The 27,877-nt window shown below is 39.6% G+C and overlaps 1 long non-coding RNA gene across 2 annotated transcripts; it reads right to left on the bottom strand.

The window, feature by feature from the left end:
• Nucleotides 1–26,851, bottom strand: LOC123945911. Of its 2 annotated transcripts, none has more exons than XR_006819530.1 (4): nucleotides 26,695–26,851; nucleotides 24,832–24,932; nucleotides 12,353–12,540; nucleotides 1–278 (listed from the first exon to the last, which is right to left on the bottom strand). It is a non-coding gene; the product is annotated as an uncharacterized LOC123945911 (long non-coding RNA). The 2 variants fall into 2 exon arrangements; XR_006819531.1 differs by lacking the exon at nucleotides 1–278 and adding an exon at nucleotides 11,212–11,455.
• Between the last annotated feature and the right edge of the window lie 1,026 nt (nucleotides 26,852–27,877).

Below are 27,877 nucleotides of genomic sequence, written 5' to 3'. Positions count from 1 at the left end.
CAGCCAGCCCATTCCACTGCTGCTGAGACCACCAAACGCAGTGTTCTCCTGCCCCGACCAGTGGAAAAAGAATTTAGTTCCTTAGAAACCCGTGCATTTCAGAAACAAATCTGTCCCCACCTCTCTTCTGACAGCAAGCGCTCACCATATCTGAAATGATAAGAAACTCAAATGCCCACCTCCCAAGTCAATGAAGATCTTTCTTGTTTTCCTCTCTGCATCTCAGGAGGACGGGAAGAGGCAACAAAACTCACTTGTGTTTTACTCATACTCCATCTCTGGAACAAGAAAATTAGTCTTTAATTAGACTACTAGTTTCAGAAGCAAAATTGTAACACCAAAAAGAATCTATTGAAAAGTTACATTTGATTACTTAAATTTCTGCCTCACTCCTCTATCCTGAATTTGGCTTATTGTGTATTTAATTAACTAAGTATAAGACCCTCTTCCTCAGGAACATATAGTAAAGAATATAGTAATTATAGTATTTATACTAGTGCTTTATTTTAGTAAGGTTTTTTACTTAAAAATTACTGTTTCTTTCTACCATTTATGATATATAATTATTTTTCTGCAAATATGTTTAGAGTATCTCTGGAGAAATACACAATAAATCGTAGTATTAGCGATTCCAGGGAGAGAACTGGGGGACTAGAGGCAAAAGGAAGACTTGTTTTTACAGTATATTTTTTGTACTTTTTGAATTTTCTAACGTGTTATATACTTCCATTTTTTCCTCAATTTGTTCTTTAAAAATCATCATTTACCTGACTAGACAGTAAGGCTAAATAAATTCTGATCATTGGTACAAAAACAAAAACAAAAAAGCAATTGTTGCTACACAGATGTTTTCTACTTTGATTCATCTGAATTGCATGAATAGGTTAAAAACAGCGGCACTATATCTATAAAAAGGGAAGGTAATTAATTAGTAACTACACAATCTTTGTCTTTTATAAAAGCTGTCAGTAACTCCCCAGTTCTTGGCCTCCATGATTAGATATGAAAGTATCAGGGGAGAGCAACAGATGACATTGTTCAAGAGACATGTTCACTTGACAAGTTCAGGAGAGAAGGAAGAAAAATACAGGAGAGCTCCAAAAAGTGGGTGATACAAGCTGAATTTCAAGAAATGATTATGTTTTCACCAGAGGGACAATAGGTGGCTCTCATTTCAGATAGAGGAAATAATATTAACAGGATACATTTTGCAGACTGCAAGAAAGTTACCACGACATGAGTCGGCAGAGCCTGCATGAAGGGACAGGAGGTAAAACTAGGAGGTAGAAAGAGACCTTGCACCCAAGACATTACATAAAACACTTTGGGTTTTATCCTGCAGACTTTGGGAAACCACTTTATAGTATAAACCAAGTACTGAGATTCATAAAACTAAAATAGACCGATTTGCATCTAGGAAATTCTACACGCAGATAGATGTCTTTACAAACAATATGTTGACATGTCTTTATCAACATCCCAGTCTCTGGGGAGGGATCATTAAGAGAAGTCTAGGTTGACTAGCTGTCCTTCCTGATGGTACAAACATTCAGACAGTGACCTGCCAAGTGATCGAAAACCCCTCCTTCCTAAACTTTGCAGCACCTCTTTCCCCAGATTAAAATCACATTGAACTGGCCTGGAAGTAAAGGCAGCCTTTGCAAAAATTAGAAATCAAAAGGTCATTACTCAAGTTTTCCAGGAAACATCCCCAGGCAGCACGGCACGAGCACACTGCGGGCTGGGATTTCGCTGACCAAGATCCTTCACGGCACCAGTTTTGGGGAATGTTAGTGACCACTCCCCACCCCCTCCCAGCCCCCCAGGATAAAGGACCTCATCCCCAGCTTCGTTCTGGGCTCATGAAATCTGCAACACAGATGTCACTTGGGTGTAGATGGCTTTTCGTCTGCCTAGCTCAGGCCTGGTTGTGAAAAGAGAGGCTCTGGCTCCTTGGGTGTTGGGCAAGACAGTTCGGCTTCTCTGCCTTTGCAGGGATAGGCTGCAGCTGACTTCCACTGACTCAGCTGGGAATTAGAATTCTTCTGAGACCACAGACAGCCTAGTCCTCCTGTTACAGTGACGGAGTCCATCTATCTTACAAAATAATGCCGCTTACTCTGCTGAAAGAACATTTGCCTCCTACTTGGGAATGTTTCTATAAAAACGTGCTCTCCATTTTGCAGGAAAGATCTCTTCTTGACCCAGACAGAGAAAGCTACCTTTCTCCATCTGTTTTACTTTGATTTCTGAATTCCTCCCTTGCTGGAGGGGTGGAGGGAGAAGGGGAGGGTCACAGGTTGGATTCTCCAGAAAGCAGCTGTGGGGGGTGGAGTCAGGGGTATAAACATTGGATTGTGGAGCACAGGTTACAGAGGGAAAGGGGAGGAAACAAGACTGGGCAGGGGAAGCTGTAAGACCCAATGCAGATGGGGTAGAATCCACCACCAAAAGGCAGGACCCTGGATTAGAGAGTGCCCTTCAGAGAAGTTCTGCCTTGGGCAGAAATGACTAAGCCTTTGATCTATTGCCTTGCTCACCACTGACTAGAAGCCACCCCAAGACTTGTGTGATGTTGGCTGAAAGCTGAGAAAGATCCTGCTCAGCCATCACCTGGATGAAAAACACCCTGCAGAGTCTCCCAGAAACACGCTGAATGTCATGTGCATGAGAAATCTTTGTTGTTTTCAGCTCCTGAAATGTGAGGATCTTGGGTATGTGGATTCATAGTTTTCATCTATTTTGGAAAATTGTTGGCTTTTATTTCTTCAAATATTTTTCTGCTCCTCCTTCCCCCTCTGGCTTGTGACGGATACCAAGTATCTGGATCAGTGTCTACTAAGAGGTCCTTCTAGTCACTACTAGTAAATAACATCACAGTGCGTATGGGTTCCGGAAATGCTTCGTTCCTTCCTTTGTGCTACTTCTTTGCCATGAGCTTCCACTGTTGTGTATAAAACTGAGTATTAATTTCCTGGGACTACTGGAACCAAGTATCACAAACGGGGTGGCTTAAAACAAGAAAAATTTATTCATTCACAGTTTTGGAAGCTAGAAGTCCAAAATCAAGATGTAGGCAGAGCCAAGCTCTCTAGAAGGTGCTAGAGAAGAATCTTCTTTTTTCAGCTTCCTAGCTCCTGGTGGTTGCTGGCAATCCTTCACATTCTTTAGCTTATAAAAGCATCATTCTAATCTCTGCCTCCATCTTGATGTGGGCTTCTCCCCTTTTCCCCCTGTGCTTCTGCCTTCATGTGGCTTTCTCTCTGTGTCTCTGTCCAAATTTCTTCCTTTTTATTAGGATACTAGTCATTGGAGTAGTGCCCACTTTAATCTAGTATGGACTTATTTTATCTTGACTATCTCTGCAAAGAAGATATTCCCAAAGAAAATGGCATCATAAGTATCAGAGGTTAGGACTTCTACATAACTTTTTGGGAGACGTAATTCAATGCACAACAAACTATGTTTTCCTTATTTGCTTATATGTAAATTTTCCTTAGTAGACTGTTAGCTTCTTGAGAGCAGGAACTTTAAACTCTTAGTATCTAGCATAGCATCTGAATTATAGTTAGGTAAATGTATACAGATGAATCTCAGTAAATTATTGTATAGAAGGCATAAATAATGTATAGATGGCAACTTAACCAAATAAGAACAATGTTTGCATTGCTAAAGACCAATTTGGGGGGAAAAATGTAAGAGAAATAATAGAATATTAAATAAATATTTTAATTTTTGACTGAGACTCCAAGTCTTTATATAGGGTTCCACTTACTATATAACTTTTGGTTATAGGTAAGCAGAAAAACCCAATTTACACTGTCTTACAATAAAATGGGAACATTGGCTCATGCCTCTAAAAAGTCCAGAGGTAGAGTCTTTTTCATGTGATTCAGTGGCTCAATGATACTAGCCAAGAGAAAATGTAGATTTCTTTTTTCAACCATGACAGACTACTGGCACTGAACTAGTCATAAACAACTAGAAAATTGGACAAAATGTCTGAAACAACAGTTTTTAGATATTGTCAAACAGTCAGGACTGCGATACTTGAAAGAAATGAAACAAATAAGGTGAAACTGATGATCACTATTGGCTTCTGCCTAGAGGCATTTTCCAGACTGTAGCACAATAAGGGGGAACTAGGCAGACCATAGTGTTGTCCCTGAACTGAAGAGACTGGGATTGGCGTTTGGGGGCGCTTAGGTGAATGGAATTTGCAGGGCAGAATGCTGGGGGAAATGGAAACTGTGCAGAACAAGAGTTCAAGAAATGTGCAAATCTTCACAAGACTGTTTAGGTTTTGGCTGGATACTACATGGCACATGTGCAATGCAGAACTCCATGAGGTCTTGCAAAGAAGCTGTAAGCTGAAAAATTCCCAGAGCTCACATGGGGCTGGGAGATGTTCCAACTAGCTAAAAAGGTGAAATCATATTGAAAACATAGAGCATCCAGTGGAGACCCCAGAAGTTTAACAACTTAGTTCTAGAGTAGTCCAAAGCTGAAGCTACTGTACGCCCACCTTAACAAAGTTTATAAAGAAGCACCAAAAGGATCAAACTGATCCACAAATAACTTGCCTTCTAGTTATAACAAACTTCAGCACTCTTTGAAAGAAGTTTTCATAGGGATGCCTGGTTAGTTCAGCGGAGTAGGATGCCAACTCTTTGTTTTGGCTCAGGTCATGATCTCAAGGTCATGAGATGGAGTCCTGAGATGCCTCCGTGCTCATCAAGGAGTCTGTCTCTTTCCCATTCCCTCTCCCTCTGCCCCTCCCCCTGCTCATGCTTGCACTGTCTTTCAAATAAAGAAATAAATCTTTAAAAATAAAAGAATAAAAGAAGTTTTTGTAAAATCCAGACACCCAACAATGTAATATTCACAATGTCCAGCATCCAATAAAAATTACTAGATAGGCAAAAAAAGCAGAATACTGTAACTAATATACAGGAGAAGAAATCTGTTAATAAAAATAGACCACTGGCACCTGACTGGATTAGATGATAGAGCATGTGACTCTTGATCTTGGGGTCGTGAATTCAAACCCCACAGTGAGCATGGAGCCTACTTAAAATAAAAATAATAAAAATAAAATAGACTCAGAATGATAGTGATAATAAAGTTAGCTGAAAAGGACTATGAAATCATTATTAAAAATATACTAAGGAATTAAAGATATACATGAACATAATGAGAGAAATTAAATCATATAAAAGTAACATTTAGTGTTACAAAATACAAAACCTGAAATGAAAATTTACCAGATAGATTTCGCAGCTGATTGGACTCTGCAGAAGAAAAGATCAGTGAACTTGAAAACACAGCAAACAGAATCTCTCTAATATGAAACATGGAGAGAAAAGTGGCTGGAAAAATAATGAAAGAGTCTTAATTATCTATGAGACATGATTACATATGTGTAATTGGAATCCTAAAAGAATAGGGAGAAGAAATATATTTGAAGAAATAATGGCAACAATTTTTCAAATTTGGTAATTATAAATTCTCAGATCCAATATATTTTCCTTCTTTCTGAGTATGATGACTTCGTAATGTGCCAACTTGGCTAGGCTGAACTACATTTCCCAGAGTTCCCTTTCTTTTATGTTTCTAGTTAGACTGCTCTCACATGTTGTCACTGATCTCCTAATGCATCCCACAGGCAGGAAGTAATTGCAGCTAGACTTGAAATTGTTTTACCTTCCTCTGGATCATCCTTCCACTTCTTGGCACCCAAGCCAGGCTTACATGTTTAGTTCCATGACACAAGGCCCAGCTTCTGCAAGATACCTTTGTCACCAATGTCAGAATTAACAAGAATGGGCACAGATTTCAATCTCTCCTCAAGGGGTTCCAGTTGGTGTTTGTGGGCTCCATCCTGCTCATGATTTTTCCACCCTGAATGCTAGCCCTGTGGATTTCAAGCTTCAGTATCAAATGCAGAGACAACAGTTTCACAGAATCTGCTCAACCAGCTCTCACAATCATATAGGGATCTAATATATATCCCTCTACAATTATATAGGATATTATATATATACACACACACACACACATCTCTCTACATATAATCCTTAGCTCCTATGGTTACTTATATATATTCATTATATATCATATATAATTATATACTTATATATATTCATTATATATCATATATAATTAATATCATATATAATATATAATCATAATAATAACATAAAATTAATACCTACTATATTAATTATATGTGATTATTATTAATATAATATATAATTATAATAATAGCATATATAATTAATATAGTAAATATTAATTATATAGTAAGTATTAATTATATCTAGTAAATATTAATATAGTAAATATTAATTATATATGATTAATTATTGTAATCATGTTAATCATATATAATTATATATGATATTAATTATATATTATATACTATTATATACACACTTATCCCTATAGAATATAGGGATATTTATAATAAATATATTTATTTATATATATTATATAGGGATAAATATATTTATCCCTATATAATAGGGATAAATATATTTATCCCTATATAATCTCTATAACTAATCCCTATATAAACTATCCCTATATTATATACACATTCCTATATATATTCCTATGTACAAAGAGATTTGTTCAGGAAATTGGCTTACCCACTTACTGGTATATTTATATCCACTTATACAATATATATGTAGTACTTACACAGTATATATAAACATATACATATGTGTATAGTTTATGGATAGTGGGAGATACACACACACACATACACACATCCCTACTCGCCCTGTTTCCCCACTTCCCTGATACACGGCAATATATCTATCAATTAAAAAAAATTCTCTTCCAGCAATTACTCTTATGTTTCCAGCCATGACTTTTACAATTTGAACTTCTCTGCTTTCCATATTTTACAAGCATCTCATAGTTTTTGTTCTGCAACTTCCCCTCACCACCACCACCAAACAATCAGGGATTTATCAGTTTATTTTTTTTTATTTTTCTCTTATTTCTAGGGTTTGGAAAGTATAGTATAAGCCTTTGGTCTGAGCCCAATCTGCTATCATGAACCAGAATCCTTTAGTAGGATGGGGTTTCTTTTGTTTTGTTTTCTTACGTAATCTCTGCATCCAACATGGGTCTCAAACTCATGACCCAAAGATCAAGAGTCACATGATCTGCTGACTGAACCAGCCCAGCCCAGTTAGTTGGGAGTTTTGTTTTTTTTTTAAATAAAGTATCTGGAATCATTTTTTGATAGGCTTAAAAAAAATGTCATCATTATAGCTAAGCCTTCTTGTTTGGACAGTATGAATTTGTGAAAGGTTTAAATATAGAAATTTTAAAGGAACAAAGTGTGAAGCCATAACTTTCTGCAGCTGAAAATCACTGAGAGGTAGGTTGGTATATTGTTAGAAGTAAAGAACATGTTCTCAAAAAGATATATGATAGAATTTCTACCTATTTAGGGAGAAAAGGAACAAACAGTCTGCTTAAATGGCAAACAGCTTCTTTCTGAGAAGAAAATTAATTATCAATTTTACCTTAATTTTTTCATGTCACACTAATATAAGCTTGATTTCAGAAAAAAAAAAACTATTGTCTATCAAACTTTGAACTCTCAAATTTGTAAAATGTTAACTACATTAACAAAGCATTGTCATATAACAGAGTTCTTAAATGAATCTCAATTAGCATATCAATTCTTATGTAAATGATGCTTCTGGGAGCTAGAGAAATGAATTCTAGCAGATTTAATTCTTAAATAAATTAAGTTGAATAATCTTTTTGCTCTGTTAATTGTCACTCAATTTTCAAATTATTTATTTATGTTCTTTTACACTCTGACTAGCAATCAAGGGGAAAAGGTATATAAAGCATTTTGTAAACTACAAATCACCAGGAAAAAGTAAGGTAGTATATTGTAACCCTTGGTTTGGGTAAGCCCTAACTTACTATAGTGGTCATCGAAAATGTCATCTCTCACTTGTACATCTCATAATATTAATATTACATCAGTAAGCCTTTCACATTGTTAGGGGGAAATTATACATGAAGTTTAAGTAACCAAAGATGAAAGTAACCAAATTAAAGTGCTAATGGTATTTGAAGACTAAACCCTCCCTAAGCCCCAATTTGCTCTTTTCTGGTCTTTGGCCTTATTATATAGTTAGGAAAGGAACACAGACTCTCCTGGGCATCATCTTGCCAGTTCCAAGATCTGTATAGTGATGAATTAACTTGACTCAAAGAGAGGTTTGGCCTTTGTCCCTGCTCCTGGGAGTTAATCTTTGTACCCTTGGAATTTCCCGAAGAATTCTAATAAAAATGTGTTATATTCACAGTGGGCCCTCAGACTACACCTAATAGTTTCTGCTAATTAGATGATTCATTGTGGGCACCTGACCGGTTATGCAAAGAGATAAGTCAGTATAGGGGCCCTGCCTACACCAATAGTTTTAAAGTGAGCACAGACCATACCATAAAGACTTTGAGCCACATTATGACCAATCTTACCTCCCAGGAGGGGAGAAGGCTGGAAACGGAGCTTAACCATAGTGTGGGCCATGTTCAATAGTCATGCTTAATGAAGCCTCAGTAAAATCTCAACACCGAAGCTCAGGTGAGCCTGTTACCTGACCACACTCCATGTGTGTACGGCCACCAGGAGAGTAACACTTCCTTGAGGACATGGAAGCTTCAAGCTTGGAGTCTTCTCAGTCCCAGATTCTGCCCAATGTATATCTTCTTTTGGCTGGTTCTGATTTGTATCTTTTGCTACCAAAAAAACCTGTACTCATATACATAGTACTTTCTTGAGTTCTGTGAGTCATCCTTTCAAACCATCAAGCCTGAGGGCATCTGTGAATTTGTGCCCAGTTAATCTGATGTGAGGGTGGCCCTGGGAACAGTCAAACTTCTGGGTGGTGTCAGAAGTCTTGAGCAGACTTGGCAGTTTGGAGGACTGTGCCCTTCACCCAAAGCTGAAGTAAAGATTTGAGATATGCAGGGGCTAGATTTAGTGACTGATTGGAATTTGGAGTCCTGAGGTGGGAGGTTGGCATGGATGACTTGAGCCAGTTAGATGCCTATATCCCAGTTCTTTATCCCCCTAGTGCCTCTGTAACACGATTTTCTTCCAGTTCTAGTGGGACCGATGAGTGACCTTTCTTTCATTCATCCATTCAGCAAGCATCTCTTGGGTGTCTATTGTATACCCAGCAAGGTACTAACATTGGACTCTTGTCTTGTTCTCATGACCCCCACAGACCAGTGAAGAAGAAAGATACAGAATAATTACCCCTGCAAATAGTGAGAGCATGGAACAGTAGGCCCTGAGCTAGTCTTAGGAGTCAGGGAACTCTTCCTAGAAGTAGATGAGCATTCTAAGCAGAGAGATTAGCACATGCAAAGGCCAAGGCAGGATGAAGCAGATCCCACTGGAAACTGAAAGGGGCCACCCTGGCTAGGCAGCAGAAAGTTGAGGTGAGCAGAGATCGAGAGAGGGAAGATTCTGCTCGCGCAGAGTCTGGTGCATGATATTAAAGATTTCGGAGTTAATTCTTAGAGATGTAGGAAACAAGACTTTGAAGGCTTTAAAGCAGTGACAATTATTTTTGTGCATTTAATAGTTACTTGACATGCATGGAGAGACCCTACAACCACTCCAGGGATATGACTGGTATTAGATAACTGTTTCGAGGTGATGATAGGGCAGTTAGGAGTGGTGGAGATAAGTGGATAGATTTAAGATGATGCAGGAGCCAGATTCAATAGGATTGGGTGCTTGACTGGAAGTTGGAGTACTGATGTAGGAGGTCATGGATAACTCCCAGGTGTCAGACTTGGACAACCAGGGACATGGTGGTGCCATTCACTGAGGCAGAGAATACTGAAAGAGGACAGGTTTGTCAGGGAAACATCCCAAGATCAATTGAACTTGCTGAATTTTTTTTAAGATTTTATTTATTCAGTTGACAGAGAGCAAGAGAGAGAACAAGCAGGGGGAGCAGCAGGCAGAGGGAGGGGGACAAGCAGGCTCCCCACGGAGCAGGAAGCCTGATGTTCCATCCCAGAACCCTGAGATCGTGACCTGAACCGAAGGCAGAAACCTACTTGCCTGAGCCACCCAGGTGCCCTGAACTTGCAGAACTTGATGTACCTAGAAACCATGTGTTTGGAGATGTCTACTACGAAGTTCCATTTATGGGTCTGAAGCTCAGAGGGAAGGTCTGTGCTGTATATGTAGATCTAGAAGTTGTTGGTATATGGAAGGCATCTAAATTCATGACAGTGATAAACCTACCTAAAGAGAAGGTGCACAAAGAGAAGCTCTAGTACAACGTTAGCTCTATGCTCTGTTCAAACACATCAACCCTTGAGACCTTTATCAGGGAGTAAAGCCTTGGGTAGAGCAGAAGATAGGGGGAAGAGACAGAGAAAGTAGATACAGAAGGTCACCATCTTTCCCTCCTTAAGCAGGAAGTTAGGGAAGGTTGTAATGGAAATGGGTAGGTTTTAGGCATTGTCTGGGCGTTGTCTGGAGATCAAACTCTTAACTGCTGTAGGCAACTGCCTTCCCAGAGCTAGATCGCTGCTCCTCTTGCTAAAAAACATGCAGTAACTACATAGCTAGCTCTGACTTTTCTGTGAGGCGATAAAAGTATTAATGAACTAGATGGGGGGAAATCCTTTCACAATTTTTACTATATCAAATCATCATGTAGTATACTTTGAATACCTTACAATTTTATAGTAAGTCCCAGTAAAGCTGAAATTAAAAAAATAATTTCAGATAGCTTTTTTTTTTTTGGCTTTGTGGTTTTCTTTTTCAGGGAACAGAAGGATCTGTTTTGCATGTAAATATTCAGATTTTACTACCTTTTTTTAATTCTTGAATGCTCTTTTTTTAAAGATTTTATTTTTTTTAAAGATTTTTTTAAAGATTTTATTTAGTTATTTAGTTATTTAGTTATTTAGTTATTTGACAGACAGAGATCACAGAGAGGCAGAGAGGCAGAGAGAGAGAGAGGAAGGGAAGCAGGCTCCCCGCTGAGCAGAGAGCCCGATGCGGGGCTCGATCCCAGGACCCTGAGCCGAAGGCAGAGGCTTTAACCCACTGAGCCACCCAGGCATCCCAAAATTTTATTTTTAATAAAAAAAAAGATTTTATTTTTAAGTAATCTGTACACCCAACACAGAGTTCGAACTCACAACCTCAAGATCAATCAAAAGTCTCACATTCCACTCACCGAGGAGGCCAAGCACCCCTTATTCTTGAACGTTCTAAGGCTATTATTCAGAATTTCCCAGAGATTCTCAGTTCGAAGTCTTGTGGGGAATAAGCCCTTTCACAGGTCACCTACTTCCTGTTGCCAGCCCATTTCTCAGCCCCGAGGCTCAACAATGATACCACTTTTCAACCCATTCAGATACACCAGGGTTAAATCATACTCTATGACACAGAAAAAGTGAAATAACATGAAATTCTCAGCCGCATTCCCTCAACATCAATATTATAAAATGATTTCAGTCTCTTCAGAAGAGGGCCTGACAAAATAGTCACTAAGCTATGGAAAGACTGGGTTTTAGCCAATATCATTTTCTGTCTTTTAACCACTTAAATAGCTATATGGCCATCCAGCTCTCATTATGACCTTCATTTGTCAGGTGCTTGAAAATAGCCCAGACACTTTTTTCCTCCAAAGAAAGGCACCCTCCTGGGAAGGATGAGCCAGAAAGAGAGAGAAGGAGAGAGAAAGAGCCATCAAGCTCACAGCAGGGGCTAGACGTCCTATTTCCTGGGAGAGCCATTTTGATTTGTGCATTGATGAGACTGCTCTCTGCCTAGGAATGCTCTTTAAGGTACACAGCTCTCCCATCCCAGGCGTAATGTGTGATTTCGTCTCTAGCTTGGCCATGTTTGCTTCCTTGCATTCCCACTTACCCCCACGCTGGCCCTTTCTGTTCACCTCCCCCATCCCAACCAGGCTCCAGAAAGATTTTACACCTATAAAGCTCAGAGATAGCCTTCCAAACATTTTCAGAAATATATACATAAAGTGCTTGGCTACTTGCTCTGCTTCTCAAGCTCCTAGTTACACAAAATATTTCTAGAGTATATGTTGGACGTTCTTCTTATGCCAAGAGAAAACTTTGGCTGATGAAAAATGTTTATCATCTTTACAACATTTCATGGAAATTGATATAACTGAGAACTATACTCCCTCTCACATCCTACTCTTATATTTAATGAACATGGGAGGAAAGAAAGCAGATTAAGAAGTCATTTGAATTGAAATCACTCTATATTTGAAACTAAATGAGAGCCAGGACAAATACAAATACGCACAATTTTGTAAGTAGTCGAGATGTCCTTTGTGGCCAAGCCTCCTTTCCTGGCGTGATCCCCTGAGAGTTTCTTCATATTTGTGAGGGTCCATAATCCAGGTTCATGGTCATTGATGAAAATGCCCTGAGCACCAAAGGGCTGGTTTTCAACACATCAACAATATCTTCTTGGTTATTTACACCAATCCACTTCAGGGAAAGAGAAGGAAGAGAGCAAGTTCTTGATATTTGTGATATTAAAAGAAAATCCAAGGGATCATGAGGGAACTTCTGTGGTTCTGTTAATATTTCATCTCATGGATTCTAGTTAAAGAGCTATGTTTTTTAATGAAAAGTCACCCAATTATACTTACTATCTGTGCATTTTTCTGTATGTTTAATACTGCAAAAGAAGTTCATATTTTAAAAAATCCATTAACATAATTCATCTTCCAAAACCTAATGAGCAGATGACATCCAATCCATGGCAAATTCTACCTAGAGCCGTGTTGTCGAATATGGCCTCCACTAAACACATGTAGCTATTGAGCACTTGAAATGTGGCTAGGCCAAACTGAGATGTGTTGTAAGGATAATATACACACTAAATTTTAAAGACATGGTATGAAAAACAGGTAAAGTATGTTATTAATCATCTTATATCAATTATATGTTAAACAGTATATTTTAGATATATAGGACTAAATAAAATATATTGTTAAAATTGATCTCACCTGTTTCTTTTTGCTTGTTATATAGCTACTAGGAAATCAGATATTATGTCTGTGGCTCACACTATGTTCTCTTGGACAGCATGGCCCTAGTGTCTCCAACTCTGCCACTATGCTGAGTGTGAGGTCAGTTAGTGTAAATCCTGGTTTCACACACTCATACCTAATGCATATGCACCAGTTCCCAATGAAACAGCACAGAATATTTTTTTTATCTTCCAGAGAAAAAGAACAATGATTTACCTTGATTTGTATATTTGGGTTAAACATACACACATTATACTTAACTTATTTTAATTAACACTCAACCAAATTGTGAATTAATAACAGTGAATGGGGTAAAATGTTTGAAAGTTAAAAGCAATAAAAGTAGGGACACCTGGCTGGCTCAGAGTAAAACGTGTGACTCTTGATCACTCTTGATCTTGTGAGTTTCAGCCCCATGTTGGGTGTAGAGATTTAAAAAAAAAAAAAAAAAAAAAGCAAAAGTAACACTTCTAAAATGGACAGATCTGGGAAGTCAGAATTCACACAATCATTAGTCCAGGCCACTCTAGCTAGGGAAATAGTACATTCTTCCTCAGGTTAAAAGTTTTCCCCTTTGTCTAATATTTCTACTTTCTGCTGGATACTTTCTCACAATTGATATTCAAGCTGGAGAAAACATTCCTCCATCAGCAGAATCTGGCACAATAACAGGCTCTTTAGATAGCAGGGTTGGCATTTTTCAAATTCACTCTGGATTTGTTAAGTGGTTTGCAGCTGAGAAGCTAGACGAGCTGACTTTTCACTGTATGAATTCTAAAAATGCTCAGAGGCAAGCATCTTAAGAATTGCAATATTCTGTGGGCTATGTAATCAGTACATTATCAAAATCTATGCATTTTTGATTATTACAGTAATCTAAAAATTGCTAATTATATAAGAGCTTGCTAACTAAAACATAATTATGGTTAACACATTATTTGATGTGTATTCCTGTTATTGGCAAACTCTGAAACCAGTTACATATTTTTCCTTGAAAATTTGAAATCCGTTCCAATAGTGTTAGGCTCAGTCAAAGCTAGAAGCATTGCAGTAGGCTTAGGAAAATTACAATCTTCTACCATGACAGTTGCTGGGGAAACATCTACCAATGGAAGTTTGAGAAAATTGTATACCATAGGCAAGGGGGACAGAGGACTCATTGTGATTGCTTTCTTCTGTTTGCCAAGGTTCTAATTCCCGCTCTTAAACTGATTATTCCCTTGCACAGAGCTCACAGCTAGAACATTTTATGTTTTTATACGTAACGCTAACCACTTTTATATTTGGTAGCTGTTGGAAAAATCAAAGCCTCAGCATCTATAGGATAAACATTCTTTAAAAGCAGCAACACTATCAAATAAGTTTCATTTGGTCTTGCACTTGACTCAAAGATTGCTCTACTTGTGTTACTGTAAACCAGGTATTCAGAACAAAAAGAATGTGGGATATGAGAGGGAGGGAGAGGGAAAGCAAGGCTGTTGAGGGGAAGGAGGGAGGAAAGAGAATGGGATGGTGCATCTTCCAGAAGTCAAAATTGTTGATTTGAGCTTATCTTACACTTGATGTAAATGGTATAAGTGTAAACCCATTCAATCCTTGGAAAGGCAAGTAGGCTGATCAAATAGCTACAGTTAATTAAGTAATGCTAAGTAATTAGTCTTTAGAGCCTATTAGGTTGGAAATTTATAATATATTGTCCTTACAGCAAGCCAGAAGCCATCTCTTCCAGGCATGTGTTGGCTAGCTCCCCAGCCTACATTCCTTTTTACCACCATTTCAACAAGATCCCATCTGCCCCAATATCAGGGTTTAGGTAAGACTAACCCCACCCTCACTTCCAGGGTAGATCCTGATTGGCTTTAGTCAATCAAGGTATCCTATTTGCCAGGCCAGAGTACTCCGTTAAGGAGTAGGAAGAAGTGATGTTTGGGGGCTCTCTGGGAGAGAATTATCAGAGTTTCCTGGAAGGTGCTTTTGCTCTTCTCCCTACACAATCATGACACCAGCAGCCCCAGTTGTGGCTGGCGCCGTCCGGAAACTGGAATGGTTAACCACTTTGAAAATGGAGCTGATTCCGTGACACACAGAGAGGAAACCCCAATTGGATGCCTGGTGGTATCTTTGCTTATTAAATCAACTTTATTAAGATATCAATAGCATAAGGGGCGCCTGGGTGGCTCAGTGGGTTAAGCCGCTGCCTTCGGCTCAGGTCATGATCTCAGGATCCTGGGATCGAGTCCCGCATCGGGCTCTCTGCTCGGAGGCGAGCCTGCTTCCCTCTCTCTCTCTCTGCCTGCCTCTCTGTCTACTTGTGGACTCTGTCAAATAAATAAATTTTAAAAATCTTAAAAAAAAAAGATATCAGTAGCATAAGATAAAATACACCCATTTCAAATATATATATAAAGTTGGTAGTTTCTGGGCGCCTGGGTGACTCAGTCCATTAAGTGTCCCACTCTTGATTTTGGGTCAGGTGTTGATCTCAGGGTTGTAAGATCGAGCCCACCTCTGGCTCCACCCTGGGTGTGGAGCCTGCTTAAGTTGCTCTCTCTCCCTCTCCCTCTCCTTGCGTGTCCCCCCCCCCCGCCCCCACTATTCACACTTTCTCTCTCTTAAAAGAAAAAAAATTGCTAGTCTTTTTAACTTTTTATTTTGAAATCATTTTGGACTTACAGAAAAGTGGCAGAGGGAATATGCAGAGCTCCAAAACACCTCCCCAGTTCCCCAGTGTTATCACTGCTCAAGGATTTAGAACAGCCATCTTGAACTTGTCTCTGTCCACTTTCACGTAATAGTATACCACTTCACACAGACAGCATGGTTTGTTCGCCCTGTCCTGTCCCAGTGCTGCTGTCATCACACACTTTACCTCAACATGTGGTAAAAGCCACAAATACCTTCTCATTCATTTTGACTGGCATACTCAACTATTTGAAAAATAATAAAAAATGAGGGAAAAAGTCATTAATATTTACTAACATATTTACTGTGCCTGCTATCCTTCATTTCTTTATAGATCCAAGTTTTTATCAGGGATCGTGTTTTATCAGCCCAAAGAACAAATTTTCTTAAACATTTTTTTGTTAAATTTATAAATTTTGTAAAATTTGTGAACAAATCTTGTTTTAACATTTTTTTTTTGCCTTGCCCAAAAATGTCTGTGTTTTTCTATGTCTTTTTGAAGGATATTTCTTCTAGATATAGAATTCTAGGTTGACTTTTTTCCCCTTTCATCATTTTCAGAACAGAAATGTTCTGTCTTCCAGCTTGCATTGTCTCTGATGAGAAGTCATTGATTATACTTGTTTTCCTCCATGTATAATTCTTCCCATCCCTTCTCCTCATGCTGCTTTTAATATTCTATGTTTATCATGGTTTCTCAATAGTGTGGTTATGGATTTTGTTTAACTGATTTGGAAAATTGGGGGCTATTACTTCTTCAAACATCTTCGAATGACTTGTTTTCTCCTTTCTCCTCTCCTTCTGTACTCCAATTACATGGATCTGGACTGCTTGATATTTATTCTTACTGGGTGCAAAGTCTCTGTTCATTTTTTTCATGCTTTTCTTCTTTCTTTATATACATACAGATAGATAGACCTTTACATATATTTGAGAGAGACTGTGTATGAGAGCACAAGCAGAGAGGAGGGGCTGAGGGAGACGGAGAAGCAGGCTCTCCACTGAGCAAGGAGCCTGATGTGGGGCTCGGTCCCAGAACCCTGGGATCATCACCTGAGCTGAAGGCAGATGCTTACCAACTGAACCACCCAGGCCTCCCACTTTTCTTCTTTTTGCTTCAGTTTGGCCACCCAACATTCTTCTGCAATTCTTTAAGTTCACTGCTCTTTTCTGTATGTCTAATCTGCTGCCAATCCCATCCAGTGAAATGTTTACTTCAGACATTGTGTTTTTCGACTTCAGAAATTTCCATTTTGTTCTTTTAAAATTTCTTTTATCCTCCTCATCATGCTCTTGCTTTCCCTTAGATACTTAAACATATAATAATTGTCTTAGGGGATTTTTCTGTTGATTCCATCATTACTGTCATTTTTTTATCTTTTTCTTTTCTTTCTGCTTTCCTATACTGACACTAATTTTTTTTATTGGATGCTGGACAATGTGAATATTATACTCTTGAGTATCCGAATTTTTGCTTTCCTGTAAAGGATGTTGAATTTTGTTAAAATTTGTTTTGGCTGGCAGTTAAGTCACTTGCAAGTCAATCTGACACCTTTGAAGTTTGTTTATAACTTTTTTTGGAGTATATCTAGGATAGTTTTTATTCAAAAGCTAATTTAATCCCACTACTAAAATGAGACATTTCTATCAACTGCCTAAAGTGTTCAACTAGATCTCTGAGTTCTGACTGGTCAGAACCTGATTATCTTCTAGCCTTGCAGGATTCTGGGAAGGGCTCAGCTTCTATAATGGCTCTTTGCCAGGCCGTAGTATTTCACTCGACATGTGTATAGCTCAGTATTCAACCACAGACTTAAGACCACTCCTATGCAGGCTTACCCATTTCTGGAACTCTGTCTCTGCTGGTTTTCTGCTTGGTGTTAACACCCACACCCACACAGGGCATGGTCTAAGAGCCTGCTAGCTCCAAAACATGCCACCTTGGCTATGTTGGGGAACCTGCCACTGAATTCAGAACCACACTACCCCTATGGCCATTCTGCCAAATAGATGCCTCATTCCTGCCTCTCGCCTCGATTATGTCAGCTCCAATTAAGTTTCATGTTGTTGGAATCTAAATCATTTCAGGGACTCCAGATGGAAGAGAGTCTGGTTTTTAGATTTTCATTCTCTGAGCTCAGGGAGGCCATCGGAAGGAGATCGGTATGGATCTTTTTAGCAAGGCAATTCATATTGACCACGAAAAAGTATTTCAAACCATGAAAAAAACCAGAGTGAAATTCATTTAATATCCATGAGCAAATCAACCCGCTTACCAAATACTAAAGTTTGCTATACCTGTTTCACTTTATGTTTAAAGACATAAAATTTAATAGATACGTTTAAAACCTTATTTTGACCCTTGTAGTTTTCATTCCCTTCCCCAGTGGTAATCGCTATTTTGAATATTCATTTATTTTACTGATATGTGCCAAAAAAGATATATCAAGAATATTCAACACACAAGTGTGATTAATATTTCCAATGCCCAATTTCTATCATTTCTTATTGAAAGATATTTTTAGGGGCACCTGGGTGGCTCAGTCACTTGAACATCCAACTCTTGATTTCAGCTCAGGTCATGATCTTGGGTTGGAGATCAAGCCCTGCATCAGCAGGGAGTCGGCTCCAGATTCTCTCTCTCTCTCTCTCTGTTTCCCTCTGCCCCCAACCCCTGCACTCACTCACTCTCTCTCTCGAATAAATAATTAAATATTAAAAAAATATATTTTTACATGTACCTAGCTCCTGTGATGGACACCTTCTTGTGGTCTCCTAGGTGGGTAGCCCTTGCTCTCCCCTGAGAAAAGGAAATTTCGGGGAAAGATAATTTTCTCTCTCCAGCTATGTCATTTCTCTCAGGTACATGTGCTTTGCTGCCCTTAAATCAAAAGGTGTTCTCTGTCTCTGTCCATCACTGACTGAAGCGAATGGGGCAGTGCCTCTAACTGTCCCAGTTATCACCTCCCTCAGTCACCTCAGAGAATAAAGTGACTACAACCCAGAATCCATGAAGGATGCCGCAGTTCTAGACTGAAGGGGTTTGAATGCCTACAGAGTTGGGATTTACTGGGACAGCTGTCTGGAAGGGTGCCTTCACTCTGGGTCCATAAGTTCTCAGTCAGAATACCTAAAATCAAACCACTCTTATCAACCAAAAGAATTTTTTTTTTCTGAACCTGCCCAACCCACAAAACATTTCTGTTTTCCCATTGATATCATTTTGGCTTTGTTTTTTGAAAATGATGTTTTTATGCACAGACTGCATCAACACTTTCTCTGACTAGAGTTGCTTCACAATGGAGAAACTCAAATCCACATTACTTCTCCAGTTCTGAGAGAAAGAGGAAGATAAACCAATGAAATGGGAAGGGAAAATCTCAATGCACATTACATTTCACAAACACATCAACAACCTAGACAAGAGGATGAACTACCTCATCCTCAAGATATATCAAAATATATCAAGATATTTTTCCAATATATGAATCACAGGACTCCCTCCCCCTTTTTTTATTCCAATAATTCTATAAAACATGTTGTGCCAATGACAACTCCCAACAGTAGATGATAGTGTATTTCTGTCAATAGAGAACAGTTATAATATGGCCATGCTCTACGAAACTGGAGATATGATTCTAATTACCCCATTTTTCTTTACTTTCTTTTGCTTGGTGACATACTTATCTCTCCAGATCTGGTTTCTCTGTGGAAGAAACTGAAATTATGCTCTCGAGCGGGTTTCTCTGTGCTTCTTTCTACCTTATCTTTGTAAGGGACAATGGTTTGTCTACAAAAATTTGTTGTCCCATTATTAAATTTTAGAAGCCAAGACCTACTATCTAATATGCATCACTTCCTTTCAGAGCTACTTTATTCTTGAGGGCAAAAAAGAAAAAAGAGAGAAAGAGATAGCTGACCTAGGTCCCTGGCTAGCTTACAAAACCTTAAATGATTTTTCTTTTCTTAATTTAAAAGATGGCAAAATGATTTTTCTTTTTTTAATTTAAAGGAAGGTGATTTATCTGAAAATTGTCAGCAAATAAATGAGCACAGGCCATGTACCATTAACTTCCTGAGAGTCAGGGTAATGCACTGCATAAGCACACAGACTGCAGAGCAAGAAAACACTAAGGACTGAATCCCAGCTTTTATCTTTTTTTAATTTTTTAAAAGATTTTATTTATTTATTTGACAGACAGAGATCACAAGTAGGCAGAGGGAGAGGAGGGAAGCAGGCTCCCTGCCTAGCAGAGAGCCTGATGCAGGGCTCGATCCCAGGACCCTAGGATCATGACCGGAGCCAAAGGCAGAGGCTTTAACCCACTGAGCAACCCAGGTGCCCCTAAATCCTGGCTTTTAAACTAAGTAGATATGTAATTTGGGCATAGCATTTTACCTCTAGGATTTTATTTTCTTATCTGTAAAAGGAGCTAAGAATGTGTTATAGCTTTGTGAGGATCACCTGAGATAAGTTTTGGATATACCTGGCACGTGGTATTCATTCATTCATTCTATGCAACCTTTCACTACATACTTTTCTGGAAACATAAACTAGTTTGAAGGAAAATCCTACACTAATGCTCACAATGAGTAATTTTAAGCTTTTGGGGGAAATAATTGATAAAAAATTTGCAATAGAAGTATCTGACAGAGTGGCGCCTGGGTGGCTCAGTGGGTTAAACTTCTGCCTTCAGAGCAGGTCAAGATCTCAGGGTCCTGGGATCCAGCCCTGCATCGGGCTCTCTGCTCAGCGGGGAGCCTGTTTCCCCCCCACCCTCTCTGCCTACTTGTGATCTCTCTCTGTCAAATAAATAAATAAAATCTTTTGAAAAGAAGTTCCTTTGTGTATATATACCACATCTTCTTGATCCATTCATCTGTTGATGGACATCTAGGTTCTTTCCATAGTCTAGCTATTGTAGACATTGCTGCTATAAACATTCGGGTACACGTGCCCCTTCGGATCACTATGTTTGTATCTTTAGGGTAAATACCCAGTAGTGCAATTGCTGGGTCATAGGGTAGTTCTATTTTCAACATTTTGAGGAACCTCCATGCTGTTTTCCGGAGTGGTTGGACCAGCTTGCATAAAAAGAAGATTAAAAAAAAAAGAAAAAGAAGCATCTGACAGAGAAATTTAAACTACTTTTACCACTACTGTTGAAATAGATATATATTATAGTTGACCAGATAGATGCTTACAAAATATTCAAAACCTGTGAATAAACCTGTGAAGTGCTATTTTATTTTTAAATTTAAAAAAATATTTATGTATTTACTTGAAAGAGAAAGCAAGCATGGAACCAGACATGAAGCTTGATCTCATGACCCTGAGATCTCAACCTGAGCAGAGACCAAGAGTCGGTCACACAACCGATGAGGCCACCCAGACGCCCCATGAAGTATTATTTTAAATAAGTTTCATTACAAATTTCTACCCCCTTCACATGAGAAATGAACATGAAAAGAAAAAAAAATTTTATTCATAAGCATTTGCCCAGGGACCCTCAATTATTTAAAGGAGCCATAGATGTCATCGGAAGTTTTGTGGAACATTTTTTCCCATTGACTTCAATTATAATTTCAAGGGGAAATTTTAGTAATTTAGTATCATCCCTTAAATTCTGTTTCAGATACATTCTATTTCAAGGTCATGCCTCCTTGTGTTTAAGACTAACTAAGTCCAAATAAACATCAATAGTGGAGTAGTTAAATAAATTATGGTAGAGCCACACAACCAATGCCTTAAGTTGAAAAAGACCTCTCTGTGGTAATATGGGAAAGATCCCCCCTTGTTTTAGTTAAAAAGCTGAGTGTTAGACAGTGTGTAGTATGTAACTTTTTGTGTAAGAAGTGGGGGTGGGCAGGCAGAAAAAGTATATAAACCTGTATTTGCTATATGTGCATCAAGTAAATTCTAGAAGGACACATCTTTATCTATTATGGAGGAGAAAAGGGTGGATAAGCATGAATATAGCAGTGGTATTTTTAATGTATATATTTTGATGTCATCTTGATTTTTAAAAACATGTGATAGAATATAAGAATAGAGTTTTTCAAAAACCAGGAAAATGACATTACAAATTCTGTTTGGTGGAAATGCAAGTTATGGAGTAATATATAGTGCATGATGCCATTTTTGAAAAAGTGCAAGTACATATGTTCACATGCATGGAGATATATAGTGGGGTGTTGAGCAGAACTGTAAAGCCTGGTAAGATTTCAGGTCATGTTCGCCTTCTTTTTTACTTTTTTTCTGAACAGATTGAGTATCTATGTTTTAAGAACAATTAAACTATGAATGAAGCCTGACCAAACAAGGAAGAAGAGGATGGAAGAGGAGATAAGGAAGAAAGTGTGACTATAAAAATACATCAGCTCTTCATTTGAACTCCTTCAAATCATTGCTTACTTTCACCTCCTCTCATCTCTCCAGTCTATTAGAAGTGCAAATTGTACCCTCCCCCCACCTATCTGACCCACCTTTATTCAATTTTTCTATTCTATTTCTCTTCTAGCATTTATCACCTTCCAACACACAGTATTTTTAACCTCCTTGTTTAAGTACATAGGGGGGAAAAAGCCTGGCATTTAGTAGGTGCTCAATAAAAACTTGTTGAATGAATGAGCTAATTATTGTCTCTAGGAAGGTCAGTGGTCTACAGAACTGAACGACAGAACTGCTCATATTCAGCGACATCCCCGTCACAGAAGACAGAGTATTTTTCTCACTTCGAATTTGCAAATTCTGTACACAAATACATGACTTGTCAAGTTGTTTTGGAATGATTCAACAATAGGAAAGGTTGTAAATATATTCTATATGTTATCAGATGCCACTAAGGAAGTGGTGGTTGAGCTTTCAAACAAGAAAACTGAATCTCCTGTTTCCTTCTTTTTTGTTCCATTTCCTTTGCCTCCATTGTCTTTCTTTTCTCTTCTTTATCAACATCTGTGCATATTATGATTTACATGGATTTATTCTTGTGATTGGGGCCTCAGCAAAGTGACGCCAGAGTGAGGGAGAAGGGTATGAAATCTGGATGAGCTTGGCACTAGGTACTGACCCTTTAAGCAGTCTTTTGTCCAAAAGGATGCAGCAAAATCCATCTTGATTCAAGTGGTGTGATTTCCAAAAAGATCCAAGAACAAGAACTTTGAAGCTATAGTAGCAGAAGTCCAAAAAAGAGAGTCATTCTTGAGAGGGGAGGCTAGGAAATGTCCTTAATCACCATTTTCCAAGATATGGCCAGCAGATTATAATTTTCTATAGTTATTTATAGATTTTATACAAGCAGGAAGGATTCTGTATTCAAATCAGCTCGGGAAACACTGAGCTAAATAGTGTTTCCTTCGTGCAAGACTGTCCTGAGTCTTTAGGATTCTACTGTATAATATGAATCTCCAAGGGGGAATTTTCAATTGTAGCATTTCTCCATCTTTTGTTTGGAACCCACTTCTCTGTAAATCATCTTATAGACAATTCTTCCATCAGGCACCTTTGAGGAAAAGGCAGAGGGAACTGGCTAGAACTGGGCAGGGTCCCACGTTTTCTGCCAAGCAATTTGGGGATCAAGTCGGAGCTTGCTCCAAATGCCAAGGTACCAAGGTGTGCAATCTTCCATGGAATGTGTGTATGGCAGAGTGGAGGAGCCCAGGCTTGGAAATCGGGAAGATGTGGCGACCAAACCACAATTTGGTGGTTTGGGCAAGTCCTTTAATCCTCTGCAATCGTGTGTTTCTTCACCAACGAAATGGAGATTTATGCTTCCCCCTATCAAGTAGTGGTGAGGAATTGAATAGGATATTCTATGTAAAGCATTCAGCATAATGCCTAGCAGAGTGACTTTTCAATTAATGAGAGTAGCTATATTCAGTAGTTGGGGAAGTTTTATATTTTGTTTGTTAGTGTTGAGTTTCTGTAGGCTGGTTCAATTCTTCATGACGTAGGGATATTTTACAATGCCCTGGATGCCTTGGTTTCCAAACTCTCTCTAGATACCTCAGTTTCCAAACTTCTCTCTAGACCTGCAGTTTCTGCAATTGCAGAAATTATTCCAGATCCCACCAGACAATGGACTCCGGTTATGGCTTTCCATGTCCCTGCCCCTGGCTCTGGTTGGAAAAGCTCAGGACCAGGTCTGAGTGAGTTTGTATGTTGAAAGAGTCAGTACCTCCTACTAAGACTAGCTCATATCTGTATCTCTCCTTCTTTATTCTACATTCCACCTGACATACCAAGAAACAGCAACACAGTGGCTAATCTTCCATTAACGTAACAAACCGTATCAGAATAGATAATTGAGTAGATGATTGTTTTTTACATGTGGCCTATCTTTCTTACCAAAACATTTACATTAACTAAAACCTTTTATACATTCCATAAAGAAAATGCCACGCCGTGAACACAAACAGTCCCAAGATGGACTTTCAGGTACAAGACATTCTTTGGGTCACAGTGCAGGGGATGGCCTGACAGATAAAGGAGTACTTGATCACAGGAATTAACAACACCTATTTACTATAGGTCAATTGTTGCAAACAATAGCCTTCTTAGCCTGGTCTAGAATATCCTGCATGGCAATGACAGTATGACAAAGTATCTGATTTATATGTTTAATTCAATCTAATTTTTCCCAGACTGTCTTGTTCATTTTTTAATGCGTGCTTTATCCAGAAATACTGGCTTGCATAGGGGTTTTTTTTTTTTCTTCTCATAATCAGAGCATTTGGAGCCGGCTAAGAGGATCCCAGCATATGGCCCTCACTGATTTCCTGCTGCCTCTGAACACTTCCAAGTATCTTGTCCAAACTTGAGAGGGGCAGGAAAACACCTGACTTCCTCTTACAGTTGCTTAGGACAACTGATCTGAGGGCTTTTAGAGAAAAATCCACAAAGGTTTCTCCTTTTCTCCAAAAACATCTTGATTTCTAGGTGCCAAATGTATTTTTTTCCCATTCCTTTCACCGTTTAAATCAGTTAAAGTTTCTATTTAGAAAGAAGAAAGAGTTTGATCAAAATTCAGTGACTTTGCCAGAAAAAAAAAAAAAAACCCACCTTGGGATCGAACTCTCTTAAGTCGTATGCATCCTTTCCTTGTTCGCTCACTCCACAAATATTTATTGAGCACTGACTGTTGTAAGACATTACGTAAGATTCTGTGAGTGAAACAGAGATGAATTAAGTCACCAGCCCTTTCCTCAGCAGGCCTATGGTTTCTTAGAGGAGGCAAGATTTAAGCACAAGTGTTTGCAACAACACTTAGAAAGAGTCAGAAGGAGGAGAAGAAAAGGAGATGAAGTGCCATCCACTGGAACTCAGCCAAGGAAGAGATTAGCTCTTCCTGAGGAAGGATTTGTGCATGCTGAGGTGTATCCTTTCCAGAGCTCTCTCTTGACATTCACTCTTCTTTCAATCGATGCCTGATGATGCCCTTAAAGTGTGTGAAACACTAAGGAGTTAGTTCTCTTAACACTGATAAAGGCCTGGAGGAAGATGACCGAGGCATGTGGAGAACGCCCCCTGCACAGAAGAGAAGCTCCAGGAGTCACAGATAACCACTCCCGCTGCAAATGTTTGCAAACAGATGCCCTCCGACACAGCCCTGGCATGAAGGGAACTTGGAGAACATTAGTCACTTCCTCACTGGAGGAATGGGAAGGCCAGCATCGGTCTGCTGGTGAACAGCAAAATTTAAAATAACCTGACTAAATGAGAGAAGTGGTCAGAATGCTTTTTTTAAGTTCCCTGGAGATAAATACAGGGTAGTGCCTTCAAGAGAGGGAAATGAAGTGTACAAATAGAAAGTGAGACGTGACTGGCTCCAGGCGAGGGCAACTAAACAAGAGCCAGCCATGAAAATAGATAAGCAATCAGTCATCACACCAGCTCTTAAACTGCTGCACAGTGTGGGGATGAGCAAACAAGCGCCTGGAGGAACAATGAGATCATCCTCCCTTAATAATACCAAGCTAATACTTGGTATTAGCTCACCGTTCCCCAGGGCACTGCGTCCATTCCTGAGGTCCAAAGTGAGAGGGACACTAAGAACTCAGGGAACGTTCTATCCCTAAATTCAACAGTGATTAGAAAACAAGACGTATGCAAACAAGTGAGAGACAGAGATCATTCGGTCTAAAGAAGAGAAAGCCAAGAGATGATTAGATTGGCGTCTTTAACTGGCAAGCTTGTATATGTATTTTTTTATTCAGCTGTTCTCTGTTTTTACTAGGGAGCAAACATGCTTTTTAAGCTCTAGTACAAATATTTGGGGTTAAATATTAAAAGAATTGTCTCAAATGGGGTTCTGACCCTAGTTTCGAAAAACTCTTATCTTGTTGAAAGCCTCCTTTGCTAGGGGAAGGGCGTTCAGAGACCTGCTTGGGGTACCTGCTTTTCTTGGTTTAAATCAGCTTAAGGCAGAGATTAGTCGCTAATAGGTTCCATTTATTAAGATTTTTTAAGGCTTTTGTTCTCTTTCTGGCCTGCAGTTGTAGTACTCTGTTTCCTCTGCGTTCTAATAATAATGCTCTAGTGGGAGCCCTGATCTGGTGCCCTGGCCCTCGCTGGCCATCAGAGAAACTCTCCAGGCTCCTCAGCTCTCACTGACCTTCCTTCACTCACCGTGCCTCACCTGAGACTTCGCCTCCCCTCAAGGTCACTTCTGATTGCCCTCAGGGTTTCTTCCCTCCCGTGCCCAGGAGGAGGTAGGGCTGCTATCCTCCCTGCTCATTTCTACTCCCACCTCCGCCATTGTTTCATCTTGAAGAAAAAAAAAAAGAAAGAAAGAAAGAAAGAAAAGAAAAAGAAAAAAGAAAAAACCAATTCTACTCTTAGCCTCTGGCCTACAAGCTCTGCTACCCCCAGGAGCTTCAATGCACACATGACAATCATTTGACAAAACGGCCCCTCATTCCTCACATGCTCATCTCCATTGGTTTGCTCTCCTCCAAGTCACCTCCTTCGGTGCACACACATCCGGTCTTGCCATCACGCTCAGAACCGTGGATGTGACCACGCTCTCTGCACGCTGCTCCTCGATCCGGGGTCGTTCAGCATCTCCCACTGAGACCACTGCCTTCAGCCACTTCCGGACTTCCGGACTTCAGACTTTCGGACTTCCGGACTTCGGACTTCCGGACTTTGGACTTCCGGGCTTCCGGACTTCCGGTGCGGTGCCCCAGCCTGAGCCGAAGGGCATTGACCTTCTCCGGTCTTCACTTCCCTCCTCGTCCCACAAAGCCCTTGCTTCAGCACTTTTCTGGCCCTGTTGCCAATACTCTAAGTTCCCTTGCCCCTTCAGCTGTTTTGTTTCCCTTGTCTGGCAGAATCTTTCCCCTGCTGACCCCGACGGTCTCCGTCCAGCTCCAAGCGCCTAACCCTTCCGAAGAATGCCATGCAACAGAGAGGATTTGCTTTTCTGTCAACGCAGAAAAACAAATCACAGATGAAGCCTCTTACTACCTTGCTCCGATTACCTAACTCACTCTCCTCCCACCAGGCTTCTCCCCTCCTTGGCTGACGGCAGCACTCAGCACCACGTTCACAAACAACCACGCATTCGCCCCTCCCTCAATCTCAGCAGCAAATTTGCTGCAACCCGAACAAAATTGAATCTGTAACATGAGGTCTCTTCCGTGGCCTGGATACCAAACATTCACAGCCATCCCTCCACTCGGGCTTTGGCTCCTTCCGGGCTTGTCTCATCAGGACCCCTGCACGGTCTGGTAACTCTCCTCCCTCAGAGAGAATCTCTCTTGGCAGAAACCTTTTTTGCACATTTGAGAACCTGCCACTTACTCAGCCTCTTATGGCCACTCAGCCACTTCTTAGCTTCCTCGTAGCTGTCAAAGCTTTTGAGTTGTTTTGTTTGTTTGTTTGTTTGTTTTGGTTTGTTGTTTTTGTTTTTTTTTTCCCCCAACCTCCATTTGCCGCTTACTTCCCGACCCCTCATTCCGGCGGCTATTCCATCCTCCACTAAAACTGCTCTTGCCAGGATCACCATGACCTTCCTAGGTCCCTGGTTCAGTGGCCAAGACCCAGCCTTCATCTCGCTGCTCGGATAGCTCTGTGCAACCCGCTGACCACAACGTGGTTGTGGGAA

Source organism: Meles meles, chromosome 7, assembly GCF_922984935.1.
Source record: "Meles meles chromosome 7, mMelMel3.1 paternal haplotype, whole genome shotgun sequence".
NCBI classification, from domain to species: Eukaryota; Metazoa; Chordata; class Mammalia; order Carnivora; family Mustelidae; genus Meles; species Meles meles.
This window is presented reverse-complemented; position numbering and strand designations above follow the sequence as displayed.